The 15,911-nt window shown below is 46.0% G+C and overlaps 1 protein-coding gene across 5 annotated transcripts in view; it reads right to left on the bottom strand.

The window, feature by feature from the left end:
* Peli2 (pellino E3 ubiquitin protein ligase family member 2) overlaps positions 1 to 15,911 on the bottom strand; it is a 141,135-nt gene that overhangs the window by 57,887 nt on the left and 67,337 nt on the right. The window lies entirely within an intron of this gene.

Here is a 15,911-nt window from a genome sequence, read left to right as displayed (position 1 = left end):
CATCAGAGCACCTCCACACTGGAAACACCTCCGCCACTGAGGTCAGACCTCTGTCAACTCAACAAACTTCTTAGGAACAACAAGCAGTCTGCATCCTGTGTCAGCCTCTGCCCCCTTCTCTACTTGTGCTCTGCAAGCCAGCCTGATTTCCCTCTGGAAAGCGACCTAAACCGGCTGGTGGGCATGCCTTTGCTGGTCAATGCTTATTCCAGCCCTGCATGGGAAATAGGCTCCTTACTGGGTTTCCAACAAGCCAATTTCTTCCAGGGTTCCCTTTGATATCTATTGTGCAAAATGTATGCATAAGATGCAAAAAGAAAACCCCAAACCCACAAGTAATTTATGATCAGAACTGGGATTCCATCCATCTGCATACGGTAGGAAAGGACAAAAGGATGTCTGTGTGTCCTTTACAACCCGGCAGAAAATATTAGAAAGATAAGGCAATGATTGTCAACCTTAAGTTCTGGGAGAGGCCTCCGCCACCCACTTGACATCCCGGGTCCCGAAAAGTGACACATACAGCAGGTTTAAGCCAAGAGGAGCCTTCCGAGCCTGGGTGCTACTCCATTCTCAAGACGGCCTACTGCTGCACCTGGCCATAGGCCTCCCAGGGACACGCTCTTAGTTAAGGCTCAGGCCTCCCCTTTCCAGCAGGGCGTGGGTGTGCTCAGCCCCTGGGCATGGACCTGGACTGTAGCTTCATGGTCCAGTCTCCAGGAGGCAGGTGAGGTGCTGAGGAAAACATCCCCAAGACTGTGACCTCAGGTCAGCAGCTCCTCCTACAAAGGCCAGTGCAGAGCTAGGGGGTTCTGGTGTACTTAACACCTCTAACCATCACCTGGCCTGTTTCTTATGTCTTGGACAACCTGAAGACTGGCCAAGGAGGGCAAGAGTAGAAGAGAGAGTGCCTGGGGCAGATGGCATCCGGGTTAGTACTTCTAAGACGCGGGAATTTCCCGCAAGTTGGGCCTGGCAGGAGCAGTAACAATTTTCAAAATGCCAACAGAGCAGCTATGGAAAGCAAGCCAATCAGTCCCACTGAGGAGCAAGCAGTGAGAAAATGGATGTATGAGACTCCAGACGCTGCCCCGAGCTGGCTCGGGACACAAGTTAGCATCCCGAGAAGTGTCTCTGCCCTGTTTCTCAGCCCATCTCCTCTTGTTCTTTGATGATATTTACTGCCATCTAATTCTCCAGTGTGCTGCCCTCTGCACAGAAGCACACAGGGCTCCTGGCCCAGGATCTCAGCTCTCTGACAGATGAAGTCCAGCCTGCTAGCTGACTCCAGGTCTCTGACTTTAGTGTTCCCCAGCCCTATGTGTCTCTTGAGTCTCTTCCTAGAAGAGAGCCGGTTTGTAGGGATTTTAGTTTGGATTGCAAGGACTTTTCTCCCCCATAAAAAAAGGAATGTGGATTTGAAGTTCAGTGGGAAACTATAAAATTTGCAAGAATCCATATTTGATTCCCCAGTACCCCAGGAAAAAGAAGGAGTAACCAAGCTACATCTATAATGAAAAACACTAAGAAACGCTTTCCCCTACTGCTGGTTTGGAATTCAGTCATCTAGCAACCCTGTCCATGGGAAATAAATACAAAACAATATATATTTAACACTGTAACAAAATTTCTCTAGCTTTGATATGCCACATGTCTTCCTGTTTACATGTACTCTTCTATTTACACCCTGTGGTTAGGATTTCTACTTCAATTCTGAGGGCTACAATTGGAGCCGCAAATACAGACAGCATGTTCTCTGCGCTAACAGCATTGATTTTACCTGAAAATATGCACAATACAAAAGGCGAGAGCTTCCTAAAAGGTGCCTTTGTGAGAAGCACCTATGGACACTGAGCACAGCCTCCCGTGTGGAGGAAGAGTGGCAAGGCCAGAGATGGCTTCTCAAGCGACAGACCATACAACAAAGCCGAGCACCTCCGCTCAAAGGCCTACCAGGCACAGGGAGCATACATCACTGCCCTACCTGGTACCGGAGCATCTTATCACTGCCCTACCCGGTACCAGAGCGTCCATGGCTGCCCTTCCCGGCACCGTAGCGTCCATCACTGCTCTACCCGGCACCAGGAGTGTCCATCACTGCCCTACCCGGCACCAGAGCATCCATCGCTGCCTACGCTGGGAGCGTCCATCGCTGCCTACGCTGGGGGCGTCCATTGCTACCCTAGACAGCACTGGAGTGTCCATCACTGACCAGAGCGTCCATCACTGCCCTACTATGGCCTTCTCAGCTGCTGTACTGAGGGGATCCAGGGGGGAAGAGGCTGGGACAGGGGTTCAGTTGGTGAAGTGCTTCCCACATGAGCATGAGGGCCTGGATGAGCTCTGACCCCAGGCCCCATGAAGCAGGGTATGGCACAGTGAGATGCAGGCCTGTGGTGTCAGTGCTAGGGAGGTGGGGACAGGTGGATCCAGCTACCCAGCCTAGGCCAACCAATGAGTTCCAGGTTCTGTGAGCAAATCTGTGTCAAAAAATAAGGTAGAGAGTGATTGAGGAAGACAGCCACCATCAATGTCTGGTGTGTGTGCATGTTGAATCCTAGCACTAGGGAGGCTCAGGCAGGATTTGGGCCATGGAGGTCAACACTGGTGCATATTGAAACCCCCACCTCAGAAACAAAGCAAAAAAAAAAAAAAAAAAAAAAGATCACAAATGGCTACAAGAGTTTTAGAAGACTTTGAAGCTTAGGAAAATCAAATTATCCCGCAGGCTAAAGGTCAAACACAAAAGCTGGATCCACCTTTACTTCAAAACCAATTTTGTCCTCAGAGAAATCCAATCTTACCTCCTGCAGCTGCTCCTTTGCTAATTACTTCTGTGTTCCTAGACAGCGCAGCTTACTGACTGCATCCCCTGCTTGACCATTTGCTGCTCCTTCCTCCTCTGTGCTCTGGCCCCAACACCACACACACTCTACTTTTACTCTTCCAATGGGTTTGTGCTGTGCAGTTTCCGGGTAAGTCAGGACACATCATGGCTTTGTTTTCTTACTATATTAATAATGCTCAAAGCCAAGTCCTGCGGTGAATAATGATTAAATTTTCCTACTCAATTATTAGTTTTCCCTGGAGTTTTACTAGCTTTCGATTTGTTTTCTATCAACTAATTCTGACTCTCTTTAAAAGTATAAATCTCTCAATATGGTCAGTCATTAGATGGTTCAAAAACACCATTCTGCTGGCTGTGTTTGATTTTGAATTCCCCCTTGCAAACAAAACATCAGGCAACTGCTCTAACCTGCAGTATGTCCTCTGGCCAGCCACCAGCTGTTACCCTGGCTCTCCTCATCTTCATCACAATCTCCCGCCCCCCACCCCGCGCCCCATGGGATTAGTTCCTGGACCCAAGGGACACCTATTTACTTCCTCCTGCGGATAAAAATCCATCTTCTAGTAACTTTGGAGAGAGTAAAGAGCCGGGGACACTTTCTCATGCCCTCATGTATAAAGACAGGTTTGGTTTATCCCATGATTCACGGGCAGTTTGACAGGAAATACATTTCTGGGGTGAGGGGGGTAGGGGAACTCAGTCCCAGTGAACAACACTGTTCAATCATGTTCCTAAAGACAAGACTTTCTGACTCCCGGGTTTTCATGTGTGGTGCCTGTTATCTCTGGAAACTATGTCCTTTATGCTTGGCATTCTGAATTTCAGACTTAGTTCTTTTCATTTCTGGTGGTTTGTCAGTATTTCATCCCATTTTATCCCATTATAACTTAACTCCTTGCCTTCCAGTTTGCCCTTAGACTCACACTTCCTTGACAGCGTTATTTTTATTTTTTCTCTTTTCTATCACTTCATTTGTAATGAAAGTTATTTAAATTCGTTCAGAATTCCATAGAACATATTTCCATAATATTCACTCCTCTTCCCCACATCTTCTCAGACCCATTCCCCATTCCATGTTTACTCAGTTTTATGTCTTCGTCTTTTATTTATTTATTTGTTTGTTTATTTTTCTGCTGTTAAAATATCTGTTCAAGCCAGGCCGTGGTGGCATATGCCTTTAATCCCAGCAGTTGGGAGGCAGAGGCAGCCAGGCCAACCTGATCTACAGAGTGAGTTCCAAGACATCCAGGGTTACACAGAGAAACCCTGTCTAAAAAAAAAAAAATCAAACAAAAAATAGCACTTCCATAAACTCTTTGGGTGTGTGACCATCAATGGAGCATGCTCCCCCTGCCTGGGGCCACACCCTAAAGAAAGCCAGCTCTCCTCTCCTGCAGTCATCAGTGACCGACAGTGTTCAGCTGGGACTTCTCCGCCTTCCACAGGTCCTCTGCCTGCTGTCACAATCTCTGTGAGTCCCTAGGTTCAACTGCCCTGCTTTTTCACGCAAATAGTTTCTTTGTAGCCATTCACTCTCTCTAGCTCACTGTTCTGAGGCTCCTCCCTCTGAAACGGCCCCCCGGATCTTGGGAAGAAGGGGCACAGGGCACAATACAGATAGATGTGCCCCTCAGCGCTGAGCACTCAGTGTCTCAGTCTCCACACGGCAGGCTGTGGGCCTCTGTGCTCTGTAAGGTTGAGATGCACTAGCCCACGAGTGTGGCTGAAGGTCATCAAGGAATGTTTAATACATTACTTCATTTTCCACTCTATTCTCCACCGCTCTCCATTCCACAAAGTATTTCAATTTCTATTTTCCAAACTTTTGATTCATTTGTTTTCATCTTGGTATTATGTTTCTGCCAGACATTCATTTTGAGAAGCCTGGGACCACAAGATTTTAAAAACACCACCATGAATCTAGTGGACCCTTAGCTAGATTTACCAACTGAACATCTCATCAGATCTTCTCACTTTGTATATGTTCATCTTTTCTTTTCTGGTGGTGTGACATTTTACTCCTAAATACTGATGGTTGCTTCTAAGAATAAAAATAATTACTCTATTGGTCTGGGTCTGATGGTGGACACTATAACCCTAGCATTAGAAAGGCTGATGCAGAAGGATCTCAAGTCTGAGGTCAGACAAGTCTAAAAATCAAAACCCCCTCTCAAAAACAAACAAATCAACCCAATAAAAACATAAACAAGAGCACAGAAACTCAACATTAATATGAAAATACCTACTCTCCTGCCCATACTGGAATTTCCCCAGTCAGTGAAACAAGACCCTCTTGTTTCATTTCTCCAGACCCAGGATCTAATCTTGGGGTATGCATTTCACTCAGCTGCCTCATCTCTCACCTCCTCTCATGCAGCTCCTGAGCAACTCGAAGCCAGTGCACAGGCTGAGTTAGCGAGGGCTTACCCTGGTCTGTTTCCCTCCAGCTTCTCAAATGCTCTGGCAGGCATCCAATTCCTGGTATTGAACCCTTTCCATTTTACATATTCAGATCCTTAGGTCTGAAACTGTATCTCAAAGCCCCCCTCCCCCCTCTACACTCTCTCTCTATTTCAAAAGGCTTTTTTATGTGTTCTATCTGCAAATGTTTACCCTATCATATGCTGAAGTTAAAAACTTAAATAACATTAGTTCACTTTAAAATGACATCACTACAAAACACTTTATGAACAAAATCCTGTATTTCACAACATGAACGTGTAATGTACTGGGAAGCATGCCACTGCTTTATATTTTGCAAATCTGCATGCATGGCTGGGCATTGATCAGGTCGAAGTCTATGAAGGAAATGCAGCCTCACTTGGATGTGTGGCTGGGAGGTGGGCGGCTGCTTTCACAGCACCGCAGCTAACTGCAGACATCTATGCGATAACGTCCTTGAATTGGAGAAGGGGTCATTTCCTAAAGGTAAGGTGTAATGTGATATCTGAAACAAACTCCAATGCTCTTCTTGGTCTAGCTGATACACTGTGTTATCTTTTAACTATGCCTGTGCAGTGGTTAGTTTAAGTGTCAATTTGACACAATATAGAACCACCTAGAAAGAAAACCTCAGTGAGAGGTTGTCTAGACCAGCCTGCCCTATGGGGATGTCTTTGAAGGACTGTCCTGACTACATGAATCGATGTGCCAAGCAGGGCCTGAGTTTGGGCTTTAAACTCAGAGGGCACACTTTCCTATCTCTCTGCTTCTGACTGTAGATGAGATGAGCCCAGCTTCAGGTGCCCGCCTTGCCTTCCCTGAAGTGATAGACTGTAAACTGACTAAACGTAAATCAACCCTTCTCTTCAGAATTGCTATTATCAGGGTTTTTTGCTGCTGTTGTTTGTTTTTTTGTTGTTAATCTCAGCAGCAATAACAACAACAACAACAACAACAAAAAACTAAACCATGATCCTGTAACATCTTGTGTTGATCATTTGGGACATTCAATTCACTGAGTCCATGCAGTTTTGAAATGTTGACACAGATGTCCTGTACAGATGAAAACCCCACGTATACTGATATCACCACTAAGCTCAGCAGAACAAAATTAATTTTAGAAACTGTTTTTGTGAAGGTATGCATTTGCACGGATACATCTGTGTGGGTGCCTGTGGAAGCCAGAAGAGGGTTACAGGTTACCACATATGGTGCCTGGAATCAAACTCGGGTCCTCTGCAAGAGAAGCATGCATTTTTAACAGCTGCACTGACTTTCCAGTTGGCGTATAATCTTAAGCACTGGGAACTGTCAAGTCTCAGTTACAGATGTGAGTTTCCTAAAATCTTAATCTTGCATTAGAACTTGATAACACACACTTCCTATTGACACCTTTCAGAAAATGACTACCAGTCATGTGGCAAAAACATGCTTCTACACGTTCCTTAAGGTAAAATTACCTTTCTAGGAAAACGGTCCACTCAGTTTGCAAGTCTGCAGAAATGCTCTTCCCAGAACAACTGCGATTTGGCCCGACACACACTCTATGAACACACTTCTCATGTTATTCCAAGGTGAAGACGTGCAGACTCAAGGGGGAAAGGGTCATTTCAAAGAAGTTTTCTGCTTTGACAGGTGAAAGTGAATTTTTAAAACTGCATTCTGTGCTGATGAGGAGCACCATGACTTCAGCTGTGAACTACTGCACTGACTCGGGCTAAAATGCCAGCTTTACCCACCACTGTTCTTGAACCATTAGTACAAATGTCAACGCAGAAAACAGCAATGAGTCATATCCTGATGGCTTCCATCTCTCACACCTTACAGTTGAAGGGAAATACTTTGAATTTGGGAGAGATTTGTCTATGCCTATGTGAACTGTCACATCCCTGCCCCACTTCCTCACCCTTAAATTCACCTTTGGAAAGACCTCTCTACCTACCTGACTGGAGGCCGTGTGCTCTCAGGGCCATGTCTACGGCACCGGTGCACTGAGGTGAGTGAGGATTCTAGACTCTTCAAGTCCCCTCTCCTGTGCGTGCTTGCCAGGACTTGTTCTTTGTTTACCAGACTGATCCCTAAACTGTGAAAGTCCCTTCCATCACTCTGGCTGATGTCACCTGATAATATACTTCTTTGGATGTCGCCACCATGTTTGATATGCAAGAGCGTTTGCCTGGCTTTTATTGCCTGCATATCTAGATAAGGTTGGATTTCTATTTGCCTTCTGGGTTCAGTCTGAATACCTGACTGGTATGACTGCCAGTTGGATAAAGTCCAGCATCCATAAGAAAGAAGGCATGATGTCATGGTCCCCAGAAAGGCAAAGGCACCCAGGGCCACACTACTGGTTAGAGGTGTTACTCTGTGCTTGGAATCTCTGCCAGCGTAGGCCTTGTTACCTGGCCACATAGACAGGCCTTGGTTGTCGTCATGGTTCTAAGTCCTGTCAGCCTTTAGCTGGCACTGAATTCCTGACTATGGCGATGAACTCCGGTCTAACCAGCAATTTCATTACCCATGTCCCAAACTGGATTTAGTTATAATTGGGGTTCTGTACAAACAGTCTGCTAACAGAAAATGTATCTACCATCAAAGTTGGTTCCTGTTCCTCAACTACCCCAAAGACACCAGATTCTAACAGGGCCGACCGCTTGCTGGAACGTCTCACTAAGTTATAAATCCTAAAGGACACTGAACGAGACATACCCAGTACCCACTATAAGACTTAAGACACAGGAGATGCTCAAAGTTCCTGTCAAACTGATTAAGTAAAACCAAGTACCTACAGTTCTTAGCACAGTACCAAAACACAGGCACCAACAGCGAAGTTGTCTGGATTGTGATGGGATGATAATTACAGGAACACTACGGCTTATGCAGAAATTAAAATACATTCTGTATTAGGATGAGAATCCCAGCATGTATCTCAGGGCAATGAGAAGTGACAGGGACCAAGAGTCTCTGCTCTTGGGTAGTGATTTCGGTGTTAATTTCCTCCGTCTCTCCAGAATTACACTGTGGACCCACAACTCAACAGCCACACTACCATTGGAAACTCAGGGCCTTGTTTGACAACCTGTAGAGCATATTTTCATGAGGCCCGGGCAAACATTTCAGGAACAGGAGTTAGTCTCACGAAACACACTGCCAATCCCTCCAGGATTTTAATAAAGGAAGTGGCTGCAATCTGAGGAGTCGAGACACTTCGACAGCCAGCGCAGGGGAGTGGCTGTAGGGAACAACTCTGCCTGGCTGGTGAGAACACGCAGCTTCCCCTGTTATTTTAAACCGTCTCAAGTGGAACCGCTCTGATTGTGTTTTCTAGGAATGAAGAACCATTAGCAAAACAAAACAGCCTCTCACGGAGGAATCCTAGAGATGGAGACATCACAGTCAGCGCAGCACACACACTTGCTGAGATCTGACACTGTGACCAGAACAGTGACGGCAAGGAAACGCTCAAGGTTTCTCAGCATGATCCGCTAGGGGAAGAGACTGCTAAAAGATATTTATCATCAACCATCCTAAGGCTGCAACCCTTCAACACAGTTCCTCATGTTGTGGTGACCCAACCATAAAATTATTCTGTTGCTACTTCATAACTATAATTTTGCTACTGCTATGAATCATAATGTAAGTATCTGATATGCAGAGTATCTGCTGTGTGACCACCAAGGGGGTTGTGACCCACAGGCTGAAAATCACTGATGTAGGGTAACTTAAATCTTCCTTTCCTTGAGTGAGGCAGGATGGTATACAACCCCGTGTCCTAACGGGGTCTCCTGCTTTCCTTGAGTGAGGGAGGATGGTATGCAACCCTGTGTCCTAACGGGGTTTTCTGCTGTTCTTTGATTAGTCCTGCTAACAAGTCACACCTGATTTGTTTTGATAAAGTGTAGGGAAGCTATCCAAAATACAGCAAGTTCTCAGGTTCTAACTAGGTCACCTTCTTCCCCGCTACAGGTAGCAATGCATGAAGTATGTGCTACAGTGTCCAACTGTCAACCACAGTGGGCTTGTGGATGGCTGCTATTCTTTCTGCTGGGGACACTGCTTGAAAGCTGACCGCTGTGTCAGGGTATCTGCGTGCTCTTCCTGTGCGGAAACTAACAATTACAGATTAGTGCACAAGAACCTCAGACTCTTCAATCAACATCTGGTACCCACAGCAAACTTCTATCCCAACTGCATTTAACTAACTGTTCCCCTCTCCTAACTAGTTTCTAACCCAAGAGCTAGCACCTAGCAAGTACATACGGGGGCCTCTGGCCATGGGTTCCCTGCAAGGCCATCGGGGGGCCTTGACACACTCTTGGGGTGACACTGTGCTTGGCAAGAGCAGTCATTCGGTCACTGTTATCTAGCCTAGGGAGCAGACCTTATTCACGGTTCAAATCAATAAATGGTTTACCTTCCTAAATACTCATTTTTATTTTCTATTGAGTCACTGCCTTCACCCAGGTACCGAGCTTTCCTCTGTCCTTCTGTTGCTTCCCTGGCCAGTCCTGGCTGGACTCTAGCCACTCCTGTCTGTGGGACAGTCTATCCCCTACCCTCCCCACAGGCTCAAGACCTTTGGGATTCAAAGGTGTCCGAATGAATGTTTATTCATACATTAAAGTCCGTATGAATAAAGCCCTCTTTAACTCCACTTCGGGCACCAGCATCACTCACTGGTTCAGTTTCCTACGCTTGCCAATACTATCATTGCTTCTCATACCTCTACAGCCCACCCCAACTTTAGTGCCACCTTCAGTGAAGAGCACCCCTGAAGGCCACCTCATGCCAGTGGCACCAACGCATTCCTTCAGTGCTTCCCTGCTTAGCCCCTCGCAGACACACCTGCTGCCAACTGCTGCCTTACTCAAAACCTCAGGTTCTCCTTATTCCTTGGGCTCAGAGCCCATAAACACGTGTGTCTGTCTCTCTCCTAAATAGTTAAAAGTTGCCAGGGTACTCACTCCCTACCTCTCGAAACACCATCTGTACTTCCCAAACGTCCTCATCCTACACAGCCCTCCCTCCCGAGCTGCAGATACACACTTCATACCACCTTCTGAGACCGGCACATGCTGGTTTCATAAATACCTTAAACTCAGCAATTCCTGAACTCCTTCATCCTGTCTCTTCTTCCCAGAAATCCTAGGACCCCAAGCTTCCCGTTCATTCTTCAAGTCAACAGTCTGGGGGCCATGCCAGTCTCCCTCCGCCTCACTGTGCGCCCAGCCCACTGGAGGACAGCTAACGCACTAGATGAATCTAGAGAATGTCGCGCTACGTTATCTTTTGCTCTCTGTTTTCACCGCCACCATCGCGCAGTCTATAGCTCAACAGCTCACTTATCTGTCATACTCGCTATGAGGCCCCTGGTTGCTTTCACCCTTTTGAGGTGCCATCAACATGACTTCCCACACAGACACTCCGTGCTTTGGTTGGTCCCCTGGAAAGCCTGTCTGTACCTGCAGAAAGCTGGTGGGTGGAGTCTTCCAGCTCACCTCTGCTTCCTGCGGTGTTTTCCACACAACCCTTGCCAAGGAAGTCCTCCTTCCTGCTATCTTTCCCTTCCCAAGTTTCTCTCTCTGCAGCTCCCCACTACACACGGACTGAAAAGTCGCTGTCTGCAGAAGATGATTCTCTCTCTGCTCAGAGTGCAGAAAGCCATGCTCTTCCCTTGCTCCAAATCAGCAGTGTGACTACGCACGAGATGGCATCAGGCCATAAGGTTGACCAGGATGAGGACTATATTCCTCTTGCTCAAAATAACCTTAACAGGTCTTGAGTAAATCTTTAATAAACGCCAACAAACGACCTCACGAACACCGCGGTTTAACTACCTCACAGAATTGCCAATCACTGCTTTCTCCTTTGATTGTCAACTGGGAGAAATGAACATGAATGTTTTCGCAATAAACATTCCCAGAAAGGTGCTGACAGTTACAGGGATTTACATACATGCACCGCATATATATTTTGTATATATACACATACATATTTATACCTTCTACATACATATATATAAATGCATACTTATATACATATAAATGTATATCTATGTGCAAGAAAGAAACACGTGCAGACAGACATGGGACAAGCTGAACTTTCAGAGTGCGCCACAGAGATGACATTTCATCCTGAGTATTCAGCGATGTCTTGCGTCATCACAGGGCCATCCTAACAGCTGCGACGCCAACCTTCAAACAGTGACTGCATTTTCTTTCTTATTCCAACGTCACTGGTGGTTTGAAAAGTGCACCAAGATGGCACTTTTTAAAAATTCTGGCTCCAGGTAACAAAAGTTTAGAGGGGTCTGGATTCTCTTGTGAGCCTGGAGGTGGGGACAGCAATTCTGGGGAGACCAGGGACAGCCCGCCAGCTGGGACTGACTGGAGAAGACAGGTAAGGGCAGGCTTCTGGGTGTGCTCACAAACCAGTCTGCTCTTCAGCACGGGGAGTCACTGGTGGCTTTAAAAAAAGAAAAAAAAAACGGAATTAAGAGCTATATAATTCTGAAGGTTAACCCAGCTTTGCTGTGCACCCCAGACTCACAGAGCTAAGGACTGTGTGCTGGGAAGAGAGCACTGCTTCATGAGTGGTTTCAGTGCTGCCTGCAGAGCTGGGTCCTCACTGTAAACTGTGAATAAAATTCTGGCCATCTATGTTTTAGAGCAAATATTATCATGTTAATTCTGAAAGATGAATTTTGTTGTTGGAAAAGAGAGTGTTATTACAGTAAATTAAAACCAACGAAGGGATTTTACGGATAACTTACAGCATGTTTCCCGATGAGATGAACCTGTTTTCAGATGTGCCCACTGACTTAGAGAGAGCAGCACTGGCGTCCTTCCTCTTTCGTCTCCTTTAATGAAAAACAGCTCAGCCACTTCCTATCTTAAGGCAACTTGGTTCTTTACGATGGGCTTTTCTTAGGCAAGGTCTTGTACAGCCAACCCTGCTCTCAAACTCAAAGTCCTGCTGCCTCAGCCTCCTGAGTGCTAAGAGGACAGGGAGCCAACACAATGTGTGGCTGTGACAGACACTCTGAAGGGTTCAGGCCGCAGGTCCTATAAAGTCCTGCCTGTGCTGGATTTGCTCGACTCTTTCTTTCTTTTCTAAAGACAGAAATATTTAACTTTGAATTATGATTTATGCATAAAACTCATTTTGTATCAGTTAATTTTAGTACAAACTATGAAAATATTAACACTGAGGTTTCAACAGAAATCTATTAAGATCCCTTAGAAAATTATTTAAAGAAACAACAGTTAGTCACTTACTGTTCTGAGATTAAAAAATTTCACACATTTTACTAAAATTTTCAGTAAATAATTTGAGCCATAATGCTTGTAAAATTAAAGAATTCAAATGCTGTGCATTGTCCAACTGTTTGCAGCTGGAGAGACCCAGGTGTCCACACTGTGCTTCTCCTGCTGACGCACGGCAGGTGAAGGGACCCAGGTGTCCATCATGTGCTTCTCTTGCTGACGCACGGCAGGTGACAGGACCCAGGTGTCCATCATGTGCTTCTCCTGCTGACGCACGGCAGGTGAAGGGACCCAGGTGTCCACGCTGTGCTTCTCCTGCTGACGTACAGCAGGTGACAGGACCCAGGTGTCCACACTGTGCTTCTCCTGCTGACGCACGGCAGGTGAAGGGACCCAGGTGTCCATCATGTGCTTCTCTTGCTGACACACGGCAGGTGAGAGGACCCAGGTGTCCACGCCGTGCTTCCCCTGCTGACGTACAGCAGGTGACAGGACCCAAAATGGGTGAGCCATACCGTGAACTTGAAATTCAGAGGTAAATTAGTGGCGGGAATGCCTTGAGGTTCGCCAAGGCCCACTGTAGTATCAAAGGATTCATGGATCTAAGCCTGAAAAAGCCAGCTTCTCCAAGATGCGCCTTCACCCTTGCTGTCACTGAACCTGGCGTCTCAAAGGGTCTCGTTTGTCTCTCCATCTTTGCATACAATGCCTCTCCTCATGGGACACCACTTCCAGTTCTTAGAAATGCTGCCCCCTGTGTGGAAACAGCAGGTACCGTTGGGAAGTTCTCTCTCTCGCCAGCTCTGTGGCCTGGTGAAGGAAACTCAAACACTGTGCCTGCAGAGTCCTCGTCTGAAAAGCGAAAATGGTGGCGGTCCCACCCCACAATCTGAAGCATGGGAAAATCACTAAGTACACAATAAGCATCTGGCCTAATTCCCAGCAGACACTGGCTTCCACGTGCCAGATGTTGTTCTCCCTGCAGTGTGGTGTAGGAACAGCAAAACCAGGTTGGCAGAACACAACCTTTTCTTCAAGGAAGAGTAACAGTGAGAAACATTTGGGAAATGCATCACAGCCTAGATTACTAAGAATGAAATTCTTAAATTGAGAGTTACAATTCCCGCTTTAATAAACTGTCGCTTATCTGACAAAACTCTGTCTGATCACTTGGCCCAGTGACGGCCAGGAAACAGTAACTTGATACTGACTTCTTGTCCACCGGGTAGGTGACTACTCAGTGCTGCCGCCCACAAGGCGGTTCTTTGGACGGGGAAGGTAAACTCTAGCAAAGATTCAACACACACTGCTACCTCAACAGCCTAAGCAGAACGTGCGGTCCAGCTCAGACCCTGGACCCAGGAGCCGTGGTCAGTATAGACATTTGTAGGAACGTTAACTCACTGTTGCCCACACCCTTAGCAGTCAGCAGGGGGGATGCACAGGGTAGATTGTATAAATTATCATCCTAAACAAAAACTCCTTTCTTAATTTTCCCAGCGGTAATGATTCTGAATTAAGCTTGAGACTCTACCATGATTAGCAGAACGCGTCCAATCCCACAGTTCTCTGTTCTGTGGCTGCAACGTATGGAAAGCCAAAGTGGCTGAGCTAAAATGTCTCCTGCATAAACAAAAGCGGAAGTAAACAGCCATCAGGGACCAAGCAGAAGGCTGTGCTCCGTTTCCAAACATGGGTGAGCAGACACCCGGGCCAGATGCTCCAGATGACTAAACCACGTCCCGTGACCTCTCTTGTGAGAAAGACCGTGGGCAGCAACATAGAAACTTTTGGCTCTCACACACGGCAGTAATAGAATTATGTTTGCTTGAAGAATTACTATAGGAAGAGGTATGAGCAGAAATTAGTAAAATTTAAGAAAACTTTATAAAAGGAAAACTAGTGAGGTCAAAAATCTACTTTTGTGAAAACAGGTAAAAGTGTGTTAACAGGAGGCAAAAATGTACCTATTAAGAAAAAAATTGCAATTTATAGTTCCGAATGATTAATGAAATAATTTTATTTAATGTTTTATGTGTAAAAGCAAATCCAGTGGACATCATTTATAATAGTAAATCCAAAAAATAAAGAAAATTTTTGCCTGCAATAAAAACAGAAAGAGTAAAAAAGAATCAGTAACCACATACACACATGCACATATGTACATACATAAATCCACACATATATACATACCCACACACATACAGAAATGGCATTCCCTCAGCAACAGAAACTATAAAACACAGGTGTACTGTCAGCTGCTGTGACCCGGGGAGGGACCGTCTGCAACACTGCCGTGACAACAGCGTGCCGCTGAGTCAGCAATGGGATGGCGCCACACATGTGGTCCTCACATCTGCATGACTAAGGAAGGGCTACCAGAGAATCCGAGAAAGCAGAGGAGCCTGTTGAGCATGAAAACAAAGCCTTCCTACAGCTTCCTACCTGTGCAGAATACAGCCCAGGTGTCTGAAGTCCTGTCTACGAAAACACCACCTTGAGACTTAGTATAAGAGTATGAGAAGTCCTCTCCATGGCACGAGGGTAGGGAAGATTGCTTAAACGAGGCACGAGCGTGCAAACAGGAGAAATCTAAAGGGACAGGCTATCTAGCTACGGTTTAACATGTAGCTCAAACAAACTTCTCAGTAAACAAACTGAGTCCTTCTTCAGAAATCAGAGCACACCTGCTTCAGGGGTTCCTAGCTTTGCAGGAAACTTATCTGAAGGAAGGGAATCATTCTAGAATAATTTGTCCTTTCTAGCCTGTAGTATCACTTAGTATTAATCCTGTTGATGCAACTCCCCCAATCCTGGAAGTCTTATTCATTCATTCACTTATTCACTTTTGTTTTGTTGAGACAGGGTTTCTCTGTGTAGCCCAGGCTGTTCTGGAACTTTCTCTATAGACCAGGCTGGCCCGGAACTCAAAGAGATCCGCCTGCTTCTGCCTCGAGTGCTGGAACTAAAGGTGTGCACCACCAACACCTGGCTTGAAAGTTATATTAAAAAAAAAAAACAAACATTTCTGTCATCTATTGTATTCAACTGTTAATAATGCAACATCCTGCTTCAGTTGCCACCCCCAGGAATCATGGGAGCACTGTGGAGTTGAAAAGAAGCTATGCTCTACCCACAGGAATTACAGAAACCACGGAGCACTGTGGAGTTGAACGGAAGCTATGCTCTACCCACTGGGATTACAGCGGAGATGGGTGGTGTTGTGCAGGTAGGAGCTCTATCCACACTCAACCTGACAGCCACAGGTGACAGACAACCACAGTTCTTGCAGACACATGACCTTTGAGAATGGGATCCCAAACTTCCAGGGACAGATCAAGTTTTCTGCCATGAGT

Source organism: Alexandromys fortis, unplaced genomic scaffold (assembly GCF_014885135.2).
Source record: "Alexandromys fortis isolate MF-2015 unplaced genomic scaffold, M_Fortis_MF-2015_v1.1 scaffold_130, whole genome shotgun sequence".
In the NCBI taxonomy this organism is placed as follows: domain Eukaryota; kingdom Metazoa; phylum Chordata; class Mammalia; order Rodentia; family Cricetidae; genus Alexandromys; species Alexandromys fortis.
Note: the sequence above shows the minus strand (reverse complement) of the source record. Positions and strands in the feature narration are given on the sequence as shown.